This window comes from Rissa tridactyla, chromosome 8 (genome assembly GCF_028500815.1).
Source record: "Rissa tridactyla isolate bRisTri1 chromosome 8, bRisTri1.patW.cur.20221130, whole genome shotgun sequence".
NCBI classification, from domain to species: Eukaryota; Metazoa; Chordata; class Aves; order Charadriiformes; family Laridae; genus Rissa; species Rissa tridactyla.
This window is the reverse complement of record NC_071473.1, coordinates 5,793,536-5,815,308: the sequence shown is the minus strand read 5'-3', so window position 1 is coordinate 5,815,308 and position 21,773 is coordinate 5,793,536. Positions and strand designations below refer to the sequence as shown.

At 40.9% G+C, this 21,773-nt stretch overlaps 1 protein-coding gene across 2 annotated transcripts in view; it reads right to left on the bottom strand.

The window, feature by feature from the left end:
* EPN2 (epsin 2) overlaps window positions 1-20,945 on the bottom strand; it is a 46,858-nt gene extending 25,913 nt beyond the window's left edge. For both annotated transcript variants that reach the window (XM_054211627.1, XM_054211629.1), the window contains exon 1: window positions 20,787-20,945. The gene's annotated coding sequence lies outside the window, so the exon portion shown is untranslated. The remainder of the gene's footprint in view (window positions 1-20,786) is intronic.
* Between the last annotated feature and the right edge of the window lie 828 nt (window positions 20,946-21,773).

The following is a 21,773-nucleotide window of genomic DNA, read 5'->3' as shown; positions in this document are numbered from 1 at the left end:
TACTTTGCACATTTGACGACTCTCATCAGATCTCCAGTTTCTGCTCTGTGTGTCTTTCACACATCACAGAAGAATTTTTAATTATATGAAAATGGAATTGTAAAACCAAAATGACTGGCAAGAAAACCCAAGGACAAGCTCTGAAGCGGGAAAGCTGCTTCAGTTATTTATTTAAGGTCAGTGTTTCAAGTAAACAGAGGCCTATTAAGCTTTAGAATACATTACTCGAGTAAACTGGCAGATTTTGCTATTACATTAACACAGAATAGCCTTTGATATTCACCAGTTGCGTGAACACTAAGCACTAATTCTGTAACAGAACTTGCCACATTAATAGAGCTCGTGCATTCAAGATGTCCTCTAACAAGGTTTCTCCAAACACTCCCAAGAAGCAACAGTATCACTTACAACAGACGGGGAGAGAAGGAAAGCACGGATTTCAAGACTAATGTCGTTATCATTCTTCAAGTTACTACTGTGCCATTAAGAACAAAAACAGAATTAAGTGTCAACTTGGACAACATGCAGCTCTGTAATGACTTTCTCAGCATAAAGGCATATACCCTTCATAGAAAACCATTCAGGACAAGTTAAACTACCACAGAACAGGCCTATTAAGTTACTGTATTTTATTTTGTTTCACTAAAGTTAATTTTTGACAGAATAAAACACCATTATGGCATCATGCAAAATCAACTTTAAATGAGATGAACACTAAACTTCAGGTAAACTGCATCACCCTGCTGTTTTCCCCAATATTTAAAACCAGCTGTAGAAGAGTTGATCTATTGTCAGACGGCTACTAGCAACGGAAATAAAAAGGGGCATCTTCTCCTGGGGCATTCACAGGTTTGTGCATTTGTGCATGATAAACCCAGAATGTGAAAAGGATGATCCTATATAAACATTCACGGGTGCTCATGACTGCTGCTTCACTCCAGAAGTTAACATTGTTCAAACGTGCTGGCTCACCTGCCCTTGTGATCGGTCACTCTCTAGTGCATTACGCTCAAAAAGCTGAGACACCAGTTAAAAGAAATTAACCTCCCGCCAAACAGACACACATCCCGCTTATTTAACCCAAACCATTTTTTTTGTCAATAATGGATTAAGGCACATTCACAGACAAACTGTAACAAGTTATCCAAAGGAGGTGGCAGCAGCTGGTAGAAAGATGGTCACAAAGAACTGAGAGCAGGCTGCAGGCAATAACCTTTAGCTGGTAAAACCGGAGCCAGCAGAGGATACACATGCCAACCTAAACATGAACACAGCTATACTGACGACATGGACCCCAGATCAGAAAAATGCAACACCCCGGTAAGGACTGAGCATGAAAATCAAAACATGAAAAATCAAAAACATGAGAACTACGAAACCTCCGAAACCAGTTAGATAAGATGTCCACCAAGCCCAACATCCTCAGACACAAATCCTCATGTAAAGAGTAAAGAACATACATATTCCCTTGCTTTATATTATCCGCAGCTTCGGTATCTTAAATTCAACCTGTGGTGGAGGCTCTCCAGCCAGCGATGGGCACGGTTTTTCTACCAACTGCTTTTTTGAAGCCACTTGTATTTCCCGTTTCACCCTCAGAAGTACGCAACAGCCGTGCAGTGATCACACTGCACAAACAAGTGCTTCAACTTATTTTAAACTTGGACACTTATTCCCTGAGCTGTAGGCAGAGGGCATGCTTCTAAACAAAGAGCAAGCCACCCTCAGCTTCTTTATGTCACTCATGATTTTATAGAAACCGGCCATCTTCTGAACTGAGGATCATCTCCTGAAATTCAGTCCCTGTATTTAGCAGCTGCTCCATATCTCCCCCCCCATCATCCCTGATGTCTTTCCATCTATTACACTTCTATTTCTTGATATACACACAGTTCCAAGCACTCTACATTTCAGACTTGGCAGTAATACGCAACATAGTAATTTACTGCTTAGGATTTCCCATTCTTTATCAAATACTTTCTAAAAGTCTGTTTGCCTTCTGGTAGCTGTGCCTTGTGCGCATGAAACCAGGGTCATTTCCTCTCCTTGCACAAATGCATCGAGGCTACTTCATCTGCCATTTTATCACTCAGCTGATACCAGTCTTTCTCCCTCCCTTTCAAGTCAAGATTCATTTCAAATTTGACTGCTTTGGTTCAATTTGGCCATCTTATTATTTAGAAGAGATTTGAAAAAGGGAATATTTGCAAGAGCACTTATCTCTGGCAGGACACTTCACTGGGAATAACCCTTCACTGTGAGAACCAACCATTTACTCCTAACCCCGTTTCCTGTCTTTTAACCCACTGTAAATCTATGAAAAACATTGTTGTCTTATGACTGTTTAGTTTCTTTTAAAGGCCAGGGATGAGAGACCTTACAAAAATATCTTTAAAAGTCAAGTAATACAAGCAATTGCCTCACCTATGGGTACCTCCCCAATCAAAAAAAAAAAAAAAAAAAAAAAGAGATGTTTGCTTTATTACTTGTTACAACTTCACAAGCTTTTGGGAAAAAAAAAAATCATTGTAATACCACACATGATATACGGAGAAGTAAATTTTACAGTACGTGGGAACACCACCTAGCCCTAAACACCACCAACTTTGGCCAATGAAATAAATACCTGAAGAATTAAATCACAATCACAACATAAGCAGGCACATGGACAATCAGGGTGCAATTTCACATGCCACCCCAAGCTAATGGTAAGCCAGTACCAAACCCAGTGGCCTCCCAACCCTCCGGCCACTTCCCCTTTCTCTCTCTTGCCTCAAATCTAGCAATTACACAACAGCACAGTAAAACCAATCAACTTAAAATCTTGTAGAAAATCAGCTTTTTAGCACTAGTTTGTTTTCTGTCAAATCAGAGAGCTGATCAGGCTGCGCAGCGACACGGTGACAAGCTTTGCTGCAAGGCAGACCGTGAGAAGAGCAAGACCCATCCAACTCTGGCCTCACTTTTGGAGGAGCCAATTAAACATAACATAAAGCTGTAAAGCTCCAAAAAAAAGCACCAGAAAGTGAAGAGCCTTCATTACGACCAACTACACTACACACACCAGGAACCTGCACACCTGGTTTCAGAGAAGAAACCAAACGATGTCAGGACACAAGGCCCCGCTGTGCTCTCCATACGGGCTGTAGCAAAATGAAGGAAAAACATTCGTGGTTTTGCTGCAAAGCATGGGCAAGAAGCAGAATAAAAATGACAGCCTCACCGAGAGCAGAAATGGTTTGGAGAGAGCCCTATATTTGGGAAACACTTAGGTTTATGTTTGGGATTTATTAGTTAAATTACCAACAAAGCTAGACCCCTAAAGCACATGAGCTCGAAGCACATACGTGTGCAGGAGGCCCCATTTCTGGCAGCCCCATTCCCCAGCCTGGAAGCTTTGCGAGGGTGAAGCTCCCAAAGAAGGCTACTAGCAGAGAGTAAGTCTGGAGTAGTGTTTTGGAAAAACAAACGCAGAGCAAACATTTCAAGAAGATAATACATTGGATTAAGTGAAATGAACATTTTTCACTCTTCAGAAAATTAAAGATTTTGCTGGCGTGATTCTTTACCTTCACATCTTTGATTCACGGAAACAAAGGCATTTAACAAGAATCACAATAATGTCTATTTTTTCCTTTTCTTGATGGAAAGACATGTTTTCTAATCCTTTTCTACTTTTAACCCACTTAAGACAATTTACTCTAAACTTCATTTCACTCTATTAAAAACACAAAGGATGACTGGGGTGGAAAGATGATGGATTTTTTTTATTCCCCCTCCCAATCTAGTTGTTGAGATAACTATTTTAGCAGCAGCAGTAACCCTCACTGAGAACTCTGTATGCCCTTCAATATTTGCTTCACAAACTCTCTGCTTCTACACCACATTTTACTTAATTATTACAGGTCGTGGAACACCATAACAGCCTACCTTATGGTTAAAGAGATCAAAAAGCCAAATATGCCTACTGCATAAAAGTAAGAAACCATTTCTAACGCATGATCAAATACTCACATAGAAAGTTCAGACTTTTTTTTTTTTTTCCAGAGACCTCAGTGAATTAACTTCTCACAACAAACCACAAGGAAGTACAATGCACTTGCAACTTCAGCAAAAATCTGAGTTTGCATTTTTAACAGTACAGTTGCAAAGAAAGCAGAAAGTAAGACTAGTTGATTAAAGCTGCTATTCCTTTCTAACAACCGGAAAAAGGTGATCAGCTTGAAAAGAATTTCTTCACACGGTTAAGCAGGGGGAGAGGGAGCTGTTAGTCTTATTCACTTTGGGTGAGCCTTCATCATTTTCTCTCCCTCGTCCCTACAAGCCGTTTTCTCTGTTTTATAAGCAGCTTGTCATCTTTAAATAGATAGAAAAGCAAACGTAGAATGCTGTAGACAAGAGGGTGAAGCTGACCTGTGCTATCAAGGGCAACCCCATGGGAATACCCCATTTCTTTTTTTCTATTCCAATAATTTTATTACACAAATAGCCCCGATGGATTCTCATGGTGCTTTTTTAGATAGACTGTGCAGACAGAAAGGAATTCTTGTCTGAACTTCAACAGCTCTCTCTCACAAGAGATTAAATTCAGTAAATGAAATCTACATGAGGAAACCATCTTTAATTTGCTAAGACTAACACAGAAATGAGGCCAAGCCACAAAGTCCTTAATAAACTTAGTTCAAAGAAACAGCCATACAAATCCACCTATATACAGGCTTTCAGCAGAATCCATTCAGATCTTTGGAACGTAAAACTCAAACCAGGGTTTGTCTGTACTGATAAAACGCCCTTCATAGCAAGCCTGAAGGTAAATATATACATAGTCCAGCTAAGTATGCATCAGAAATATATGAAAAGCCTTCAATATCAAGTGGGCAACAAAAAGTGTGAAAATTAACATTAACAGAATCAGCTCACCGGAAATTTGCATACAATTTTAATTAACAGTATTACAGACAATATATATGTTAAATTAGACATTTACTGTCAGTAACATGCATAAAAAGTGAAGTTTTGATAAGAGTTATTAATTCAGTCATTCTGTGATTTTGAGACAGTCTCTACAGACATTTTAATTAAGTAAAAATATCCCCCCTTTCACGAAATACATGGAAAGATAACTACAAATTTATATCCAAAGACTCATACAGCAATTACACAGAGATTTTTGTGGTCATCACCAGAAAATACACTCAAACAGCTCGAGCAGGTTCCCTTATTCAGTTCACAGGAGAGTCCTCAAAGCTATGCTGGCAACTAAGAGACCAAAACACCGCAACGCTGGGGGCACAGGCAGGCTATCTCAAGCCAGCCGTGCTACTGAACAGCTCTGTGTTATGAAAGCCCACCCTCAGTATCAAGGGATCCAGACAGTACCATGTGGGATACTTCCACCCCACTATAATTTCAAAGGAACATGAGTAAAATATAAAGCCTTAAGGAGCCACCAAAATCCTCTCCTACCCAAGACGTTCTGAAGCAGCTGCTATGAGAAGTTCCAATGTGTCTAAAGCCAAAGCACGTTCAAACCCTCTAGGGTTTGAACACACACAAATAGCTAGAGATCTGTCCTCCTTGCTATGAGGATGGAGTGATAGAGGCAGGGGATCCTCGGGGACCTGTATTCCAGGATAAATCGGAGAACCCAGGGCCTGGAGAGAGCTTCTTGCCAGTCTGCAAAGAACCAGGCTAAGAGGAAAGCGGTGCCAGATGCTGACTAAGGAAGAAGTTCCCCCAGACAGACAGACACTGACACCGCACCTGCACAGAGCAAAAAGCGCACACTCAAACACAACCCCAATCGTTACAATAAGTCAGCTTCTATTTTTGGCAAAGAAGAAGGATTCCCATTGCCTGCCACTGTAAATTCACATCCTAGTTTTCTTGTGATAGTTCGTTATGTGTACAAATGTGTTTTGTTTTCTACAAACAGGAACCAGAAATCTTTGACAAAAATTTAGCACAAGCCTTATTTAAAATTCAGGAATATAATAATCCAGAAAAAAATTATAGTAAAGACATTTTTCTTATACTAGATCCCACGCTGCTAGAGAAATTTTCAAACTTAGTTAATTCTCTTTTGCTTTTTTTCCCCCTATTCATAAATAATTCTTACAGAATAACTGGATGACCAGAGGCCATCATTACACTGTCTATGATATAATATCCTACTGTAATACAAATATTATTCCCAAAACCAAACAGGAAGAGGGGCAAGTATACATTGTGGCCATTTGGAGAAGAGCACTAAGAGAAGCGAAGAAGCTTGGCACTATACATAAAAGCCAACAAGTACCACACTTATTAGCTCTCTCTCGCTATTGTACAGCGGAGAAAACAGCAATTCATGTGAATAAAACAGTAAAATGAAGACACTGAAATTACCATCAATGCCCTTCCTCAACCTTCAAAGTTATTTAGGAAATGAGTTACAAATACAGATTGGCAAGTGGTTTAAAGAACAGGGTTAACTCCAGAAGAAAGGTTTAATTTCCATTTTTCACGGCTTAAATGCTTGTCTTCTTCAGTGTAATTTCTGAGAAGAGGAAATGGTTCAAAATTAAAAGTTTTGGAAGCTTTCCACTCCCTTTTACAAATGAGAGAACAAGGTCAGCTTTCAGAGACAGCAGGTGGCCAAATTATTTCTTTATTTAAAGAGTTAATGCTGAAAGATAATTCTCCTTCAAATTTATGCATATTCATGAATCCCAAGGTTAGATTCTACACTGATTTTACAGTCATGCCTCAGACTCACAGAGAAAAACTAACTCCAGCTTGTGTGGCCATTTAGCTGTAAAAGAGATTTACAGACACAAATTTGTTTAAGTTCTCTCTAGAACACCTTTTCTTACTACATGTCTACTTAAATTACCAGGGCAGTATTTGAGATCAATGGAGAGCTTATCTCATTACTCACAGAGTCTAAGAAAGCAGGGGAAGGAGCAGAAATGTAACTTCTGTCTCGCAGCCAAGAACACGGCAGTGCTACCTGGCCACTTTACTGGGGGACCCACCAAGCCAGAGTTGCTGCTGCTTTGACATTCGCAATTACATTTGACTTCACAGCCCATAAGGCAGCTGGAATTATTGACACTGTGGGAAGCAACTGCAAATATGCTCTGAAGAGCTGCGAAAGGGGACAGCCTCTCTAAGAGCCATGCAGATCACCACAAACAATCCAAATCCGACCTAGACTGGAGGTCTAATTTTAGGATTACAAGCTTTGACAACATCTCTTTAAAAGTAACACATTCCTCCCCCTATGGCTGGGTCAAGTGTCATCAGCAGTACTACCCGCATTTTACGCAGCAGATCTCAGGGTTTTTTTTCACTAGTAATACAGCAAGTACCGGATGTGTAATGAATAACTCGATATTGCAGAATTACAAAACTGCGTAAGGTCAAGCCATTACGCACTGAACCAGAAATTCTAAATGCAAATTAATCCAACACGGCAGTGAAAATACCTACCCAAACTCTCACAAGGAATTTGTTCTCTGGGGATTACCTACTTGAATGAAAGCACTTAGTCTTTTATTCTCACAAATAGAATAGGAAAAAAAAAATGAAAAATAAAAAAGGTATACAGTGTGTGCCTTAAGAAGGTAACACTCTGAAATAAATACAGTTTCCTGGGAATATTTGAGAAGCATTTTCAACTGAATTAATGACAGCAGGAGACTCTTCTCTCCTTCTGTATTTTCATCTTGGAAGGGAGGAAGATATCTGATATTCTTGCCAGACGATGTGTCTAAGAATCTATTACTAATTAGAAAAGCCCAGCCTTGTCACTTAGGCTGCTTACTGGGTGACAGGCACCTGCCAAAGGGAAGCCATTATATCTTCTTTCCCAAGAGCTCAGAGCCCTGATAGATCAGCTTGAACACAGGAGGAACTGCAAATAACACAACCTAAATCTTTCAAGACCACAAAGTGTTAGCTACATTCCTTAAGCCACAGTGTTTTCTTACGCAATTGCAATTTTTAAAATTCAAAGCTGACAAGAACTACTATATTCATATATATCTGCGCTCACGCATCATTGATACATGTACCATTGATATTTTGGGAAGGTACCTGCTACTTACAATTACTCAATGATTTCATTAACTAAATTCAGTTTGCACTTTATTATTATGAAGCAGACGTCACCGTGTGCAGTTTCTCCTATCCACCTACACACCACAGACATGAAACCACATTAATACATTCAGTAGGCCAAAGGCAAATCTTCATCATGACAAAGATCAGAGGGAAGAAAAAAAAAAAAAAAAGGTTAACCCTCCATGTTACTACTGGTAAAAGCTGAGAGACTAATTAATGCTTTTACTTTATGACGTGAATTTCTAATAAAAAGGATTGTTCAAGGAACAGTGCAAGATCTGCAAAGCCATATCCGTCTATACATGCAAAACACTACTAGTTTCTTCAATTTAAATTGTTAAGTGTATCTGGCTGCTAGCACAAACTACAAGCCTGCAAAAAAAAAAAAAAAAAAAAGGAGACTGATTTAATATCCTACCTGCATTTATTGATGGCCATTCACAGCATAAAACATCAAGTGCTATCCCTCACAGCCACCATACTTGCACACTCATCACACATGATCTTAAAATAACTATTATAACTGGTAACAATTAATATAAGGTTGCTTTAACCCTCAGAAATTAAGCTACGTGCAGTTGTATACTCATGACTAATTAGGTCGCTATAAAATTGTAAAGCATGAAACATATATCCTAAAATCCTCTATGCACCCCACTGGAGGAATGTTTTGGCCAAACCCCAGGTTTTACACTAGCCTTTACTGTCAGCAATCGGGCTCAGAGAGGAACTGAGGATGTGGCTTCACGTTACACTCGATTCTCAGCTGGCTGAGGGCTGCTGAAGGCAGGTCCGGCTCCTACCCACTCTGCCTCACACGCCACCTCCCTGCCCCTCACGCCAGATCTCGAGATAGAATCAGTTCAGTGAGCTGGTACAACAAACCGGGGGAGGCAAGGGGGAGATGGATAGCTGGGTTTTCTGACACATCAGGTCACGGAACCAATTAATCCCAAGGTCACTCTAATTACTTTGAAGTACACCACAAATACAGGAAGCAACATTCATTTCAACAGCAATCTACAGTTACATTTCAGAAGGCAAAACGTAAGGCTGCACCTTGAACGCTCAAATTGGTGGTAAAGTCAGAGACGACGGTCTAGATTTGGGGTTTGCTTTCAGCAGGTAACAGCGCAAGAACTGCAACTGGGTTTTCTGGGAAATCTCCTTTTATTACATAGCTGCTAGTAACAGTAACACATTCATTTTGTTTCATGTTGAAGACAGCCCCAGAAAAGAAGAAAATTTGGTCCTCTACTCTTTCAAAATTGGATAACATCTTAAGATAGCTGTCTGCGCACTCGCTGTTCAGCTTTCCCTCTTATTCCTCCATATCTTTTACCTTTTCATACTGTGCACACCACACAGTTTCCAAAATGTTTTCCAAAACAACCCTACCTCTCTTCTCTCTTCCTAACAGAGCTGTCTAACATCACCACCTCAGCAGGAAAAGCAATTCCATCCAAAGGAGCACTGCTGAGCAGAAAGTACGTGCAACCAGAGGAGAGGACGAAACAACCCTGCCATCAGCAGCCTGGATTTAGACTGGGTTTTGCTTACCATGAAACAGCACTCAAAAATACTGCTAGTCACTTTGGTCTACTTCTGTGCTGCCCCAGTTCCTGATTTTGAGCTATATTTTCAAGTTCATCAACCACACCACAAAAAAAAAAGCCCAAACACAACACATATGATGTAAGGATTTTCCCTCATTATCCGACTTAAAACTTTCCAATTCCTTGATTCAGGTACTAGCAAGAATCATCCCTATACACAAATGCAAAGATTTGTTACTATTTTGGTTTATTTTATTTTGACGATTTTTTTTGGAATTAAGAAAAAAAAGTCTGGCTTGAAGATGCCAGTGAATCCCACATTCTCCCATGCAGATACACAGAAATTTTCAGCTGTCATCATAACAATTCCTCTATCCTTCTGAACCTATCCTTCAGCAGTAATATTCTACCTACTCTCTTATCTATTCTGGATATTTAGACGGAAAATTATTTGAGTGGGAGATAGCTTGCTCTTCTCAAAGAGGATGACAAAGACTTGTTACTAAAAAGCATCTGTGCCTGTTCCATTATTAAAGGTCATTTTCTTCCAGTGGGCTCTTACAGAGAACACGTTATACCCTCTTAGCTTTGATACTCTGCAGTCAGCAACTCTGTGTATGTCCTCAAGACTCCATATACACTGTAAGGAGTCCAACTGTAGAAGACAATACCTACCACGTGTAATCCAAAATTCAAGCCTCTGATATTTCTGAAGCAGCAGATTATAGCTTGAGACGTTAGGAAAAAAAAAAAAAAAGGGCAAGTAAATCCCGTGTAGTACTACTACTATTTGTACCTCCCATAGCTGCCCGATATGCCTGCACTGTTGATTATTCTTTTAACCACTGTTTTAAAGCAAGTCATTAAAAACATTCTCTCTCTTTAGATTTATAAACAGAACAAGAAAGCGACTTAAAAATTCGCCCACTCCACTTTCTCATAATTTTTCAAGAGCATTCCATCTAGTCCAAATGCACAGAAGAAATTCTAGCCCATTAACATCCATCAGCTAACAGAAGGGTAATGAATTCATCAATATTGCTAAAATGCGTGGGTACGGTATCATGCTGAATCATTTAGTAACTACATTTGCAGCAAGATGAGCTCAAACAACCTGCCTCACAGTGTCAGCAACCATCTTCCTGAAGGAGGAAAAATGAATGTATTAAGATCACCCTCAATTTTGTTATCCTTCTTGACGAGGTTGGTAGTGTCTCTACACACCAGTATTTCCATCCCAATCAAACCCCATCTGATGTTGCTCCCCTCTGGACATCAGCTTTCTTAGCCAAGCCACCTGCACATTTGCAAGAAGCTTTCATTGCCCATTGTTCTGCTAACGACGTAAGGACCTGGCTTTTTCCTGCTCATTAACGTCCAGGTCAAATATGGTAAGTCTTGAATTAAGTTTTCAATTTGCAAAAAAAAAGAAAAACCCAGAAATCCCCACACATTGTTCCCTCAACACCAGGCTACTGCAATTACTACAGTCCCAGAGACTTGACTCTGATTTTTTCTATTACCTATTTACAAAGCTATGGAGGGACCACTTACTTCCTCCAGCAAGAAGTCTTCCTAACAGTGAAATGTTCTAAACATAAGAAAAGCTAAAAATGACGAAAATCAGTCAGTCATAAGAGAAAACACATTATGAACTAACGTGAAAGCATAGCTACCAAAAAAAGCCCACACTTGTGGCTGGGACTACAGGCAGAGTGTCATGGGGTAAAAGAGGAGGGCTGAAACCGTATTATGGAGTACAACGGTATTAAGTTATTGTTCTCATAACAGTGAAAGGAAAAGGTATTTGTTATTTTAAAAAAAATTAAAAAATCAGACTTAATAATATAAAGAAAAAAAATTATCCTTAAAGTGTAGATTAGAAAGTACTCTGCTTGTTTTGCCTTGTTCAGGTATGCCGAGTCTGGTCTTCTCTGCTTCACTGCAGTTTTTAAAATGATAGTAAGTACACTGCACTTTTGTTTACGCTTTCAGTTATAATGGTATCTAGTCTAATTAAGACCAAGAATGAAAAGGTTTTTGTTAAGGTAGCCTTTATAAACCGAGTACAATTAATTCAACTCTCAATACCTTAGCTTCCTTAATACAGATAATGTCTTAGAATACATACACTTACACATGTGTCTACATATCCTTAACTCCCACAGCTTAATTCAATTAATACTATTAAATCTTTAATGCTTAGCTTCAAAGGCTTTTTTAAATTTTTAATAGCTCTCATAGGTTAGCACGAATGTTTTAAGTCTTTCTACTATATTTTAAATAAACTCCACTCTTCTTTTTCCACTTTGATGTTTGCCTGACAACCCTATACCCTGTGAAGCTGCTGGAACTTTGTTTTCTGTGAAATGATGGCATTACAAACTCAAAAAGATATGTTAATCACTGAACTGTAATCAGGGATTTTTTTTCCTCTCACCTGCCCTCTGGGCTGGGAGTTGGCAATAGAACCGCTTTAATCCAAACAATGTAGAAACCCATGAGGAGAGAGGATGCAACTGTGAGGGAGGGGGCTCTTATTTGCATCTGTTTAGCATGTAAGCAGCAGGCGGGGCTTAATTCTCTTTTACTCTGGTTTCCCATGAAAGGAGAAAATGCAAGAGTCACCACATTTTATTAAAACAGTTAAAATAGGAGTTTTGACAAAAGACTATTCTGGTTACAGGGAAGCTCCAGCCTTACGGCATTTAAAGACGCATCCGTTTCACACATCTGATAGGCAATGGATGTGTTTTTAACTGTAAAGCTTCGAGCTTTGCCTGTACCAACAGCATTACATTATAGATTTGATCAGCTAAAGTTCCGGTTTATATATACACGCATCTACACAGACACACACACACACACGTAACTTACCAGTTCTGCTACCTGGAAGAAGTTCTACTGTGAGCACGTTGTGCCAATACCAAGGCAACTTACACCAGTGTGTTTCTCCCCTTCTCTTACCCTCACTACCTCAAGATCCCTACCCACCTTCCACATCTCAATTTCTCAACTTAGAATTTGTGAGACAAAAGAGAGAAAGTTTTGATGGCATATTTCAGGCCATAAACTGAGAAAAAAACAAGGGTGAAAAAAAACCAACCAACAAGCACAGACTTTCTTCTTCCTTTAACGTTTATTTTTCTTCTGAGTAAGAAAATAAAATGCTTTCTTAAAATAAAACTAAAAATCAGCATTTCCAGGGACAGGAAAAGACACTATAGTATTATATTCACTATCCAAATTGACCAAAAAAAATAAAATATTTAAAAATCTGGCTCTGTCCCAAGGCATCCGGAATCCAGACACAATTTTGTGCCAGTACATACATAACAAAAATATTTCTGCATTCAGGATGTTCCAGCATGTTTCTTGCATTTACACCTGGAAAGCTAACAGTACTAAAAAATGACGTGTCGTGTTCAGCATCGACTGTAAGCCAATGACCAGTCCCAGATCAACAGATCCCTCACATGTTCAAAGTGAAATACGTGCTTACATACTTTGCTTCATCTCGACCATAAACTGCAGAACCGAAAAGCCCTCATAAAGCATATTAAAACCAGTATAATGAAGACAACCTGCAAAAGTATCCTGCTGTTCTTCACCTCTTCAACATTTCAGCAGCCTGCAACATCAGCAGAGAGTTCCCACCACGCAGAACACTCCCCAGCATCATACATCTTCAGTTCTAGAACACGTTCTGTCTTTTAAAGCCAATGTAAATACTCTCTTGGAGGCATCATATGTTTTTATTATTGTAAAATTATATATATGCAGACACTATTAGTTGGCAGATAGACACCAAAATGTCAATTATACTATTCAGCGTGCTTAAACCAGCAGCCTAGGAAAAAGGAGATTATTCACTAGGTAGTCAAATGTAAAAAGAAGCCAGACATTTCAGTCTGTCTCAGTGTTTCACAAAGGGGTCAGCGATTTGTAAATTTTAAATGTAACACTTAAGCAGTTTTGCAGACTAAAACACCCTCACATCCTTTGATGATATACCTCAGTGCTTCTCTGCAATAAAACAGTTTAAAAGTGATTTTGCTGTCACACAAGCTTTTATACTTCAGCTTCTCTAAAATTTAAGAATTCTGAAAGCCAAGTAAAACCAATTATAAACATTTCTGTATTTTACTTCCTTATTAAATCTGCTCAAGTGAACCAGTAAACTATATAAATACAAATATCTTTCAGAGGAGCCACCCAGGTACCAATCTTTTAAAATCTTCAGAAGACAGTTGCTTTGCTGAAAAAGTATAAAAAAGCATGGGCTACACAATTACAGTCCAGTGCAATGACAGTCTTCCTGTTCTTCTGAGTAGCATGTAGAAATTTCTGCTTTAAAAATATACATAAGTTGTAGAAATTCTCAAAAACTACAATTACAATATTAAATATTGATTTCTGATCTGCATTTGCATACTTCTAAGAAAAGTACTTGCTGCCACCTATGCTATTTATCGAAAAACATTCCAACAGAGGCATTACCTTCACTGAGAAATACTCTCCTAAATTGGTAGACAAAGTTTAACTTAATGAACTCTGCTCAACAACAGCAGCAAAAAAATAGTAACACTTCTCATCAGCAATAAGCATTCCAAGCCCTTAAATAAATAAACAAACAAATAAAATCACTGCAAGAAGCAATCATAAAACCATGCAATAAGCCAGTATGGGCTCAGAAGGCAAATATTTCATTGGATAACAGAACAGATGCGAGTCTTACGCTTCCAAATGGTCATATAGAAAGAGGTTTTTATCAAATGATGAAATACCTGGGCAGGGGCGTTTCAAAGGTTCACCGGACCTTCCCTATATCTGAATATTGCTGGTAATGCATGATTCAGATCTCCCTCCAAACAGACATTACTAGTCACATTCCAGCAATGTCACAAAATGGTAGGATGTTTCACTGATTAATTAACTAACTGAATAATTAAAAACATTAAAGTTCTGTTTTTCAAATAATAATTGAAGTGCTTTCCTTTACATATACCACATGACAAACTACACTCTGCTTGACCATCCATCAGAGAACAGGCAGGCGTGTTGAAATATTTCAATGTAGAACTGAAGGATAAGGATTAATTAATGATCTTAGATTTTGGCTGATTTCATAGGTTTGGATCAAACATCTATGCCTTATTGCTGTTGTCACAAGCCTCATCCCTGTCCAAACAGAGCTGAAAGTTAGTAGAAAGGCAGCTGCAGCGGCAATTGGGTCAACAGATTTGGCCGAAGAAATCCTCACTACTAAAAGAAAAAAATAAATAAAAATCAGGAGAATGACAAAACTAAAATGCTGCTTGGGGCTTGTTCACCCAGTTAGTGACACACGACTAGCCGCTTGAGAACAGATTTCCTACCTACAAGGAAACATGTTTGAGGGAGTCTTCATGCCTGCATCTCAGGGGAGGAAGTTACCTTTAAAAATACTTTGTTTTGCTGTTCCCTAAGGAATATTAGAACTGTAAATATCAGTTATTTTAGTGGGTTTTGTCCATGAGGTCCTACAAACAAAGGTTTTATTTGTGAACTGTACAACCCTTACACCAGTGAGCAATTACTCATGCGATTAGTCCCAATGAAGTCAGAAGAACTGTTTGGGAAAGAAATTGCTTGCCAACCTAAGGGTTGCACAATCAGGGGAAAAAAAAACAAAAACAAAAACACAGAGGGGGATAAATTGCATCTGACAAAAACTACAATCAAGAAATAGCTGGTGACAGATTGTTATTTAAGTACAAGGAAGTGATTTAAACAGTCAGGAGCAGTTGTAATAAGATTATACGATTCTCTATTAAGATTCTTAAAATGTCTTTGTTCTAGCAAAGCTATGAAAAGACCATTGCCCTTGTAAAGGTTCAGAAACTACTAAATTGATCTTAAATCTAGAAATTAATAAGATTTCAAAGCACACAAAGAAAAAAATGTAAAAGAACATCCCTAACATCATTAGCACCATTGTCGCCCATGCTGACATTTTTAACTAGCAGGACTACAACGTATATTGTATCATTTCTCGGTGGCAAAACTCAACCAAAAAGAACAGACCCAACAGACAGACATACAAAGCTTGCTCTGCTTGGGTTTTTGCTTTTAAATAATGAAAACTAGCCGTTTGATTTTAGAAGACATTACATTATGTAAGTGACATCCTCAGAACTGCAGGAAAGTCTCTATAAGGTTATCCTGCAGGGAGATTAAATCAATGTCTGGCTGTTGAATTTCTCTAGAGGAACAGATGTGGCGTTTCAGCCATGACCCCCAGACTCCACCATCTATCTTTAAGTAGTCAGTTCTAGAACGACAGGCCCAAAAATGGGCCATGAGTATAACTACTGCAACACTGAAAAACAAACAAGGCAAGCGAGTCTTCTGATTTCAATCTTGAAGAACGGACATAAAACATCTCTAGGTAAGGTGCCTGGCATGTCTTTAAACTAATAACCAGCTCTGAGCTTTAAAAAAAAAAAAAATTATTAGCTGATCTGTAAAAGTATAGTTCATCTAGTTCTGCACTATAAGCATAAAGGAGCAAATGATTCACAGATTAATATTTTACTGTAAGTGATAAAATCAGAAATTTCCATCAAAAAAGAACATCCACCAAAAGATTGGATCTAAAGGTGATCAAATCCATGCCATATGAAACCTGTATGTGACCAGTCTGGAGAGAGGAACCAGAACTGCTATTCAAATAAGCATGAGAACAGACATCTACATGTGCAAAGTAAAAGGTAATGATGAGGGCAAGAAAGAAGGAGGAGACAGAAGTCTAAAACACAAAAGACAGGTTTGTACCACGTCTACAGAAGCAGACTGCATGTAAGTGTTCTCCTGCCTGGGTCACCCTTTAAAACTATTCTACTTCTCATGCCTTGTACATTTAGTATTCGTTATATGGTTACATGACAGAAGACTCACAACTGTAGACAAAATTAATAAAACAGCACTCAGAGGAAAGACAGCAGCAGTCAACAGTGTAGAAGAAAACTGCAGAGGTCTCATGCAAAAATTTCAATTACTTTAGGCAGCTCGGAGAGATCCACTCCTAACCGTGGAAAGAGACTTATTACTTGAAAATAAACTGTATGCATCAGGACAATGAAACATGCTGAGCTTGAGACTCTTGAGAACTTTACCCAGCCACCTCCACCATAAAACTTAGATAAGGGGAGCCTCCAACGCAGAGACTTATGCAGTTCTGGGCTGGGACTGGTTTCACCCAGTCCTACTGCTAAAGCCGTCTGCACTCACGCTGCCAGAGGGGACCTGTTGGTGCCTGAGCTCTCCTCTGCTCCGTACTCATGTTTCCCCACCTGGAAAGAGCTGGCTTCGGCGAGTCGGGGTGCAAGCCAAGGCACAGGCAGCACGAACAGACTGAGTCTGACCTTGAACACAAGCTCAGAGGCATTTATGTTAACAGCCCTGGCTGACATGAAAACAGATATACACGCTATTAACAATTAACACGGCACAGGGCATTGTTTCTGAGATTGATTTTTAAGTTCAATTTTTGTAACAATACCAAAAAAAGAGGTAAAAAATATCTATACAGAAGAAAAGCCTTTCACTAAGCATAGTGATTCAAAGTAGTATTTCCATATAAAAATGCACATTAGTGAATTACAAAACAAATTCTGGTAAATACCTCCACTTGCTGGTGACATTACAAGTAGAAAACAAAAAATACTTTAATACTAATTTTCTAACTAGTATAATCATTCCTACAAACTCCACTATTAGATATTTACACACATTTAACAACTTCTGGTAACTCTGAACATATATTCAACAGTTTGAAGGAACTCAGTAATTTAAGCTACTCACTCATTAAGAACAGCCTACAACCACCCATTACCCACAAAACACATCTTAGAACTGTTCGATCCAAGTATTTTGCCTTTTATCAATAGTTTGGAGCACTGTCATAAAATCAACAAAATCCCAAATCTGAGGAAAACCAGAGACAAAACTGTTATTTGCAAAATGATAAATAAGCAATACCAGCTTTTCCGTAGCTTTCTACCTCCTGCACCACTCACCGAGAGGCTCAGTTGTGGCAGCCACCTAGTTCTAAATTCTGAAGCTTACGGTCTCTGAATTCACTTATTCTGACACACAGGCATTCTAAATTCCCCTCACCCGCCCAGAACAGGAAGGCAACCATGTAACAGCCACCTAAACTGATTAATTCTGGGACTTTTTATTGTCTACTATTCAGCGCATACCAGTATGTAACCAAACTGAAGGATACTAATGCTAGCGGACCTACAATCAGACTAGCAGGTTTTATTCTAGAGGACAGCATACATGTTGTTCTCCTCCATGGTGTCTCATGCCTTCTTAATGAGCAGCCAGGCTACTGAAATACACAAAAAAAACCCGCTGTTCTTTGAAGCACTTAAGACAGCAGGATACTAGTACCTTTCGATACTTTCCCTGCACAGATCAGAGCAAGGCAAAGTGGAAAAAGAACATTACAGACGTTCACACAAACCAGGCACCTTTCATTTTCTATTAGCCAGATCCCAAGAGACAATTTAGCGCTTTGCAAATACAGCACTGGAAGACTGGGAAGTTGCTTCCTGAGTACCAGTCATTAAATAAAGATTTTAGAATAACTTATAGTCTTCTAGACCAGGTAAAACCAATAGTCATTTCCCCATCCTACATATGAGACCTAAGAAAAGCAAGATCATGAATATCATAACTACTCTGGAATGCATTTCTACTAAAACAGATTATCATTTAATGATTTCTCTCTCAAAAAAAAAAAAAAAAAACCAGAAAACCCAAAACACCAATTTCTGCATCAAGGAAGACTATCAGCATTTTTATGAAGTAACAAACTAGGCCTTTGGCATTTCACAGCAGTGATCCAAGATTTGAGGCTTCTTAAAAGCTCCAAGTTTTAAAGCAATCAAATGGCTGACAGCTGGAACAAAATTAGCATGATTAACCAGTTATGTAAATAATGATGCGGTCAGTACAAGCTGAATTCATTTATGCTCATTGCATTATACAGCACTGCTTGCACTGGACATCAGATGTTTGTCAACTATTCATTAAAAATGACTGTAAGAATAAAAGACGTGAAAAACAACATGAACATTACCATCCAGGCTACGCAACAGCCAGGTCTCAGATATCTCTTCTCCTATTAGGACAGGACCACCAGGCAACTCGCAGATAGGACTTTTCTTGCCCAAGTATTATCCAATGATACTTAGCTCCTACCTAGGCAACAGGTCAATTATTTTTTTATAAAGCGAGAGGTCCGTCCTGTTAGTATCTCACTATATTTCATTTCTTAAAGGCAGATATTAGCTTTCATTTGTCAGCAAATATAAAAGTCAAGCTACCATGTAGGAGAACCGTTGTCACAGCAGGATGACATCACATAGTTACTTTATGGCATCAAGGAAGTTACAGTCAGCACCCATAAATCAAACTTCCTGAAGTTTAACTTGCAGTAAATTCGGCCTTATCAGAATTCTTGAGGAATGCATACTCATGGTTCATTTGTACTTGATAATTTTTGATAACATAGTTAAATATTTAATATATGGAAGATTATCTTTGAAACTCTAGCTAGCTAGTTTACCATTACCTCAAGTTCATAAAAGAAAATTTATCAAAAGTTTTGATTCTTCACAATAAAACACTATATATGAGTTTGTTGGAAAATAATGTATCCAAGAATCAGCCAAGGCAAACATATTTAGAAGTACTTCCTAAATACGCTGTATTTTGCTAAAGATATCATTACTATATAATCATATTTTTTTAATCAAAAATCATTCTAACATCCCTTATTTTACATCCTAACAATCTACTTTTCTATGACCTTGTCTCGCACAAAACACAGCAACACACTGGAATTATGCAAGAGTTCCATATTACCATAAACCATGTCTTTCAGTGGAGAGAATAATAAAACTTAATCTTGTGGCCTGATTTGCATTTTGAACTCCTACAGTCAGCCTCTACAGTCTGTAACACCCGCAACACACCTTAACCTGAACAAGTATTTTAGGCCTCCTGTTGAAAATGTATGTATATGTAGATCATTCAGGATATTTTCTTAGTAGATTAAGAAAAAGAAATGTCTCCAATCGATGTAAATGTTAAATATAACTTAGCTGTTCAGATCATTGATGATGCCATACTTAAGAAGGGGGAGGGGGGAAGCATTACATACCCCTTGGACAAATAAAACTGAGACGAAATGTTATCGATAAGCCTTATGGCTTTAAAATAGGAAACCTCCGTTGTGGGTAACCTGTGATAATTCTTGTTTCAATATACTTCACAACAATAATGCTTAATATAATGCAGCACCCTGACTACCCAAGACCAATCTGTAGCATGTACTGCAGGTAAAGACTGAAAAAAAATGTATATATTAAAAAAAAAAATCCTTTACAAAATAATTAAAAGCACTACTACCTATCTTCCAAACTGACAACGTTACTGGAAGAATAAAACAAATCCCACACCACCACGATGAAGGTTAATAACGCAGAGACGAGGTGACGGACACCGCGGAGCCCCCCGCCGGGCCAGGCCGCCGCCACCCCCCTCCACCAGTCCCATCGACTTCCAGGGAGGCGGCCGGCCCCATCGCCCAGCACGGGAAGAAGCCAGGCCCGAACTTTCGACCGGAGGCGAAAACCCTTCCGGCGGCTGCCGGCCCCGAGCGGGACGGACCCCGCACCCCGAGAGGCGAAGGGCCGGGGCGATGGTGTGTCCCCTCCCCGCCCCGGCCCGGCGGGTCCCGGCAGCTCCGCTCCCTGCTCCCGCCGCCGGGCTGCCATGATGGGCAGTAACTGTTGCTGCCCACCCCACGGAGACAACAAAGGCCACCCCGGCCCCCCGCCGGGGCTGCCCCGGCCCCACGGCCCTCAGCCACCGCCCCAGCCCCGCAGCCAGCCACCGGGCCCGCTCCCTCCCCAGGGGAAGCCCCGGGGGGGGCCCCTTCCCGCGCCCACCCCGCACCCCGCTGCTGAGGGGAAAGGCGGAGGGAGGGGGGGGAGGCTCTTCCGCCGCCGTCCATCCGTCTGTCCCCCTTCCCGCACCCAAGCGCCCCACGGCTCCCGGACTGACCTGGCGCTGCGTGCGGGAGGAGCGGGGAAGGGGCCGCGGGAGGCGCGGAGGGGGTGTCCCGGTGCCCGGCCGCCGCCGCCGCCGCCTCTCGCTGGGTTTGACACCCACACGCACCATCCAACATGGCGGCGGCCGGGGGGAGGTGGCGGAGGAGGCGGAACCGGCGGCCGCGCGCGCCCCCGAGGCGCGGCCCCGGCCCGGGCGCGGCGAAGGGCGAGGGAGGGGAGCAGGAGCGGTGGCCTCCGCCCGGGTAGCGCGGTCCGTCCCCGTCCGCGCCGCGGGGGCAGCTCCCTCCCCTCACGCCTCACAGCCGGGCCGGGGCTCTTCGCAACCGAGGCCCGGTCTCCTCACAGCCGGCTCAGTCTCCTCACAGCCGGGCCCGCGGCCCTCCCGGCCGAGGAGGGTTAGGGGCAGGCACCAGTGGGGATTGAGGCAGGACCAGCCGCTGGGCAGTGCCCCAGCTCCTGCTCGGGCCCGTTGCCACATCTGGTGGAAGGAAAACACTCGGGAATCCGAAGGGAGCCCCCTCCTCGCTCTTGTCTCCAAGGGGAAACCATTGTGCGGGGGGGGAAGCCCCGCTTTGCAGGGATCCCCCCCAAAAAGCAGGGCGCTGGGCGGGCTGCCAGGCCCCGAAGCAGCTGCCATCACCTCATGCTGTGCGGTTACTGCACCATTCCCCCTCCTGACAAAGACACCAATACAAAATAATGACGTTTACGGATTGGGGGACACTTTTGGGTGGCAGGAGGGAGCTTTCTGGTGGCCACGCTGGGTGATCTTCTAGAAGGGCAGCTCGGTGAAGCCACACGGGCGTGAACTCGGCAGGTGGAGCCGGGCAGTCTGGGTGGGTGGGAGCGCACGTCCTTCCCCTCTGGGGATAATGACTAAACCGGTGTCCGGGATCACAGGTTGGAGGAGGTTCGTGGTCTCATGGCAGTTCTCCCTGGATATATTTGTTCCAATCGTAAAACCATGAGACAATTCAAG